This window comes from Phocoena phocoena, chromosome 8, assembly GCF_963924675.1.
Source record: "Phocoena phocoena chromosome 8, mPhoPho1.1, whole genome shotgun sequence".
NCBI lineage: Eukaryota > Metazoa > Chordata > Mammalia > Artiodactyla > Phocoenidae > Phocoena > Phocoena phocoena.
This window is the reverse complement of record NC_089226.1, coordinates 99,641,148-99,647,147: the sequence shown is the minus strand read 5'-3', so window position 1 is coordinate 99,647,147 and position 6,000 is coordinate 99,641,148.

Below are 6,000 nucleotides of genomic sequence, written 5' to 3'. Positions count from 1 at the left end.
TTAGAGTCTGGCGGGCCATTTTCTCTGAGCCGAGCAGACTACCGCTGGGTGTCCCTAGGAATGGCTGCTCCAAACCACGGTTTCTCGTATTTGCCTTTCTGGTGCGTTTCTTATATATATATCTGCTGCAGAGCGACCAGGGTCTCTGATGAAAAGTCAGTCCTTCACCGTTCTCAAGAAAAATTGTGGCCACAAATGCACTTTAGAAGGTTTACATATTGAAAAAGGCAAGTAGCTGAGTCATTGACTCTTTTTAAACGTTAAGTAGTCAAAGACGGAAATTAATGAAGAGACTATTTAGCGAGACACCGGAATGACCTTTTGATCTACCTGCTGAGGTGAGTTTAGCTTTCAGGTTATACCTGGCATTAGCTTTCTATTGGATGTGGACAGTAGTTAAAACAGTGTTTATGAAGAGATGTGTAAAGAAGTAGGGGTAGCAGCAGCTAGAAGATAGATAAGAGGCAGATCTGGGAAGGTGGGAAAACAGCGAACTCAAGCCAACGTTGTAATCTTGAATTGGCTGAAAGTAGAGATCACCCTGTTACGCAACCATTATGACTTCGGCATTAAAGTACCTGGAGAGCACATGTTCCTGCAGCTCCTGAACCTTGTGAAATGTAATTTATTCCAGGAACATTTATCTTGGCATTTTGGAAGTTAAAAGTCAGGTTTGGGATGTAAATATTTAGTGAAAGATAGCCAGTGATCAAAACATCCAGAAAGAGAAACTGACTTTTCTTTTATAAAGAAGTTGCCTAAGTGCCACTAATACCCTTGGCCAAAGCACAATTACAGGTATGTCTTAAAGCTGCAAAATCTTTTATGATTATTTTATAGCCTGAAAATCAGTTATAAACTCAATAACTTTATCTTTCGCCCCATGGCTAGCTTCCTTACCTTGTGACTCTAAAGCCTCCTCAATTACAAGAAAAGTATATGCCAGGGTCTCCTAAAACCTTTACATTTTGTATTGGTCAGTATATCACTGAGGGTTACCTGCCTAAGAGCAGAGAGGGTTCTGACAATATTAAGCATTCTGTGTGCTAAAGAAAGAAGAGCTCCCTTGAATGTGTCTTCAATCTCAGGACTATGGATTTAGTAGAAACGAGAGTCAGTTCTGATGAGATGGTGCCCTGTTGTAACTTGCTGCCATGATTGATTGATTGATTGTGAGACAAGTGAAGTATCTTTTCCTTTTATTTAAGGTTTAGCCAACAGTCTCTGGAAATTATCTTGGATTTGATGATTTTCTTGGATGGGGGTTCAAATATATATTAATATTTATTCAGTGACTATGAATACATATTCATTCACATGTATTCAGTACGAACATAGGTGAGAAGAGATGAGCGAGTCAAACTGCGAGACAGTCCAAGTTCCTTGGTACTTAATTCCTCTGATAATATCACAGATCGGTAGGCCAACCTTACTTTTCTCTGTCCCTGTAACCTGGATTTAGAAATTCAGAATTCATTTATTTTTAATTTTTATCCTTTGGTCCTCAATAATTTTGCATCCTTCAACAATGAAGAGATAGTCATGGTTTGACATCCCATTTGACTTTTAATCTTTGTTGTCTTAAATTTTTCTCCATGCAGATTATGTTGTTAATTTCCCTTGAATTGGTTCTCAGGATACAAAAGACATTATGAGGAAATGTGGTGAGACCACCATGCCTGATATAATGCTGTTAAAACCATTGTTGGGGATCATTGCAAGGACTCTGTAAGCCCTGATAAAATATCTTGTCCAAATTGCTACACGAATTTCATTTTACTTATACTCAGGAGAAAACAGATGCTTCCTCTCTGCAAACATCAGACTGTTCTAGTAAGAAAAATGGAAATAAATCTCTGTAATGCTGGGGCACCGAAGCAATTGAGTTTATTGTAGAAGTGCAATATGTATAAATATTTATATAAATTAAATATATGTGTATGTATACACATACACGCACATATATACCTATGTAGTAGATTTCAGTTTTTATATATTCCACCCTTGAACAAAGTGAGGGACCCCCACGCAGTCAAAAATCCACCTATAACGTTGTAGTCAGTCCCCCATTTCCATGGTTTGGCATCCATGGATTCAACCAAGCACAGACTGTATAGTGCTGGATTGTGTATTTATGTATTGGAAAAAAAAATCTGTGTATAAATGGACCCATGCAGTTCAGACCGTGTTGTTCAGGGGTCAACTGTAGTTTAAAAATTAGTTTTCTTTTTTTCCCCACATTTACTATGCCCAGGCAATGTTATATGGCTAACAGGTGTTTAAAGATAAGCTAAAATACATTAAAATTTTGAAGAGTTTGTTTGAGCAAACATTGATTCGAAGCTGACAGCACCAAACCAAAAGTGGATAGAAGCACTCTGCCGACAGGAGCTAGGGGAAAGGTTTTTATAGAGGAGACACAGAAGCAAAACAAGGAAATTATTTGATTGGCTATAGTTTAAATGGTTGCCTTATTTGGGAAAGTCTAGTTGGATGTTTATGATTAGCTGTTCTTAAGTTTCGTTTTCGAGCACGTTTACTCTGGTCTAGGTTTCGGTTTGCTGACGTAGGCTACCAAGGCATCAAAGCCACCCCAGTCTAATGGGCTCCTTGTTTAATTACTTTAACACATTGGCTTATCTTACTTAAACTTTCCAATATGCCTATGATGTACATACCATTGTTATCATTATTATTATTTTTAAAAATTTATTTAGGTATGTATTGTTTGGCTGAACCGTGCGGCCTGCGGGATCTCCGTTCCCCCACCAGGGATTGAACCTGGGCCATAGCAGTGAAAGCCCTGAATCCTAACCACTTGGCCACCAGGGAGCTCCCTGTTAGTCATTGTTTTAACAGCTGAGAATACTGAGGCTTGGGGAGGTTAAGGGTCTTGTTCATGTTCACAGCTTATAAATTGGAGAGTTGTGATTCTAACTCCAGCAGTCTAGCTCCAGAATCTGCACCTCACTTGCTTTCTCTAGGCCTCCTTCAGGAAGAATTCTGCCCAGGACTGTCATGAGAATGCATGAAGAATTCTGTTGGCAAAATCACAAGGTCTAGGGATGGTTCTCAGCTCTAGTCTGCACGTACTGCATTGCACATACTGGGCTTTTATGGTTCCATATAAAATTTAGAATTATTTGTTCTATTTCTGTGAAAAATATCACAGGGATTGCATTAAGACTGTAGATTGCTGTGGGTAGTATGCATATCTTAACAATATTAATTCTTCCAAATCAAGAACACGGCAGGACATCTTTTTTTTTTTTTTTTTTTTTGCGGTACGCGGGCCTCTCACTGCTGTGGCCTCTCCCGTTGCGGAGCACAGGCTCTGGACGCACAGGCTCAGTGGCCATGGCTCACGGGCTCAGCCGCTCCGCGGCATGTGGGATCCTCCCGGACTGGGGCACGAACCCGTGTCCCCTGCATCGGCAGGCAGACTCTCAACCACTGCGCCACCAGGGAAGCCCTACGGTGGGATACCTTTTCATTTCTTTGTATCATCTTCAATTTCCTTCATCAGTGTTTCATAGTTTTCAAAATATAGGTCTTTTACCTCCTTGGTTAAGTTTATTTCTAGGTATTTTATTCTTTTTGAAGGAGATTTTTTTTTTTTTTTTACTTTTTCTTTAGGATAGTTAATTGTTAGTGTAAAGAAATGCAGCAGATTTCTGTATATTAATCTTGTGTCCTGAAACTTTGCTGAATTCATTTATTTGTTCTAAGAGTTTTTGGGTGGAGACTTTAGGGTTTTCTATATATAGTATCATGTCATCTGCAAATAGTGCCAGTTTTACCTCTTCCCTTCCAACCTGGATGCCTTTTATTCCATTTTCTTGTCTGATTGCTGTGGGTGGCTAGGACTTCAGATACTATGTTGAATAAAGTGGCGAGGGTGGGCATCTTTGTCTTGTTCCTGAATTTAGAGGGAAGGCTTTCAGCTTTTCACTGTTGAGTATGATGTTAGCTGTGAGTCTGTCATAAACGGCCTTTGTTATGTTGAGATATGTTCCCTCCATATCCACCTTGATGAGAGTTGTTAGCATGACTGGGTGTTGAATTTTGTCAAACGCTTTTTTCTGCATCTATTGAGATGATCATGTATTTTTTCTTCTTTTTTTGATCAGGTGCTTTTAATCCTTCCTTTTGTTAATGTGGTGTATCGCATTGGATGATTTGCGAATATCGAACCATAATCCTTGTGTCCCTGGAATACATCCCACTTGAACATGGTGTATGATCCTTTTTTATGTATTGTTGGGGTCAGTTTGCTAATATTTTATTGAGCATTTTCGAATCTATATTCATCAAAGATACTGACCTGTAATTTTTTTTTTTATAGTGTCTTTGTTTTTGGTATCAGGGTAATGGTGGCCTTGTGAAATGAATTTGGGAGTGTTTTACCCTCTTCAGTTTTTTGGAACAGTTCAAGAAGGATAGTTTATTATCACTTTTTAATATGTTTGGTAGAATTCTCCTTTAAAGCCATCTGGCTCTAGACTTTTGTTTGCTGGGAGTTTTTAAAATTACAGATTCAATTTCATTCCTAGTGATTGGTCTGTTCAAATTGTCTGTTTCTTCCTGATTTAGCCTTGGCACGCTGGAGATGGAGGGGCTAGAGCCATTGCCGTGTGTGAGGTGGGGTTCCCCTCTACTCAGTGGCTGACAATGCCTTGTGAGGGGGTCAGATACCAAGTTGCTGGGGCAGAAGCTCTGAGCCCAGGGTCGGCTCTGTTCTCTTTAGGTGTGTGCTTTCTCTCTCCCAGCACTGGGACCCTTGCCCCACGGTGGAGCAGTGCTGAAGCAAGAGGGGGACACGCAGGCTCTCTGCTCGTGACAGGGTATGGGCTGTGGAGGGTCGGCCACAGGCAGAGGTCTCAGCTGCCTCCGATGTGCCACCTCTGCAGGTGCCAGCAGTTGTTGCCCTCGCCCTGCTCAGGTGCAGCCCCGGGTCCGAGTCCCAGACCAAGCTCTCTCCTTGGTAGTGGCAGCCCTCGGTCCAGTGCAGAGCTGTGACGTAGAGTAAGAATGGCTGGAGTGTTCACTGCGCTCATGCTGGGTTGCCTGGTGGGGGGCAGTTGCGGGACACTGGACATGCACTAGAGCAGTCCTTGGGGGCAAGCCAGTGCTCTGGGGCTCCTCACAGGCAGAGTCCAGGCTTCCCACAGCCTTCCTGTCAGTCCCAGAAGCTCTCCAACCAGCCAAGGGCTCATCTTCCCCACGTCAGGCCTCTGGGCTGTGGTGCCCAGTAAGTGGTTCACACCCTCACTCCCTAGGGTGGGTGTCCACCCATGTAATCTCCCTTTTCCCCTGAGTTGCCTCCTGGGGTCACAGATCCTGATCTGATCACTTCTCTTCCTTTACCTGATTACATATTGTATCTGTCTTACAGGCTTGGTTGTACAGGGGTCCTTCTGCCAGTTTCCAGTTAGTTTTCAGTGAGGATTGTTCCACATGTAGATTTTCAAAAAATTTTTGTACAATTTTTAAAGGTTACTTTCCATTTGCAGTTATTACAAAGTATTGGCTGTATTCCCCGTGTTGTACAGTAGTACATCCTTGAGCCTGTCTTACACCCAGTAGTTTGTACCTCCCATTCCTCTACCTCTATATAACCCCTCCTCCCCACGCTACTGGTAACCACTAGTTTGTTCTCTATATCTGAGAGTCTGCTGCTTTTTTGTTATATTCACTAGTTTGTTATATTCTTTAGATTCTACATATAAGTGATATCATAACAGTATTTATCTTTGTCTGACATTTCACGTAACATTATGCCCTCCAAGTCTATCCATGTTGCTGCAAATTGCAAAATTTCAGTCTTTTTTATGGCTGAGCAGTATTCCATTGTATGTATACATACAACATCTTCTTTATCCATCCATTTGTTGATGGACACTTCGGTTGTTTCCATATCTTGGCAATAGTAAATAATGTTGCTGTGAACATTGGGGTGCATATATCTTTTCAAATTAGTGTTTTTGTTTTTTTCTAGAT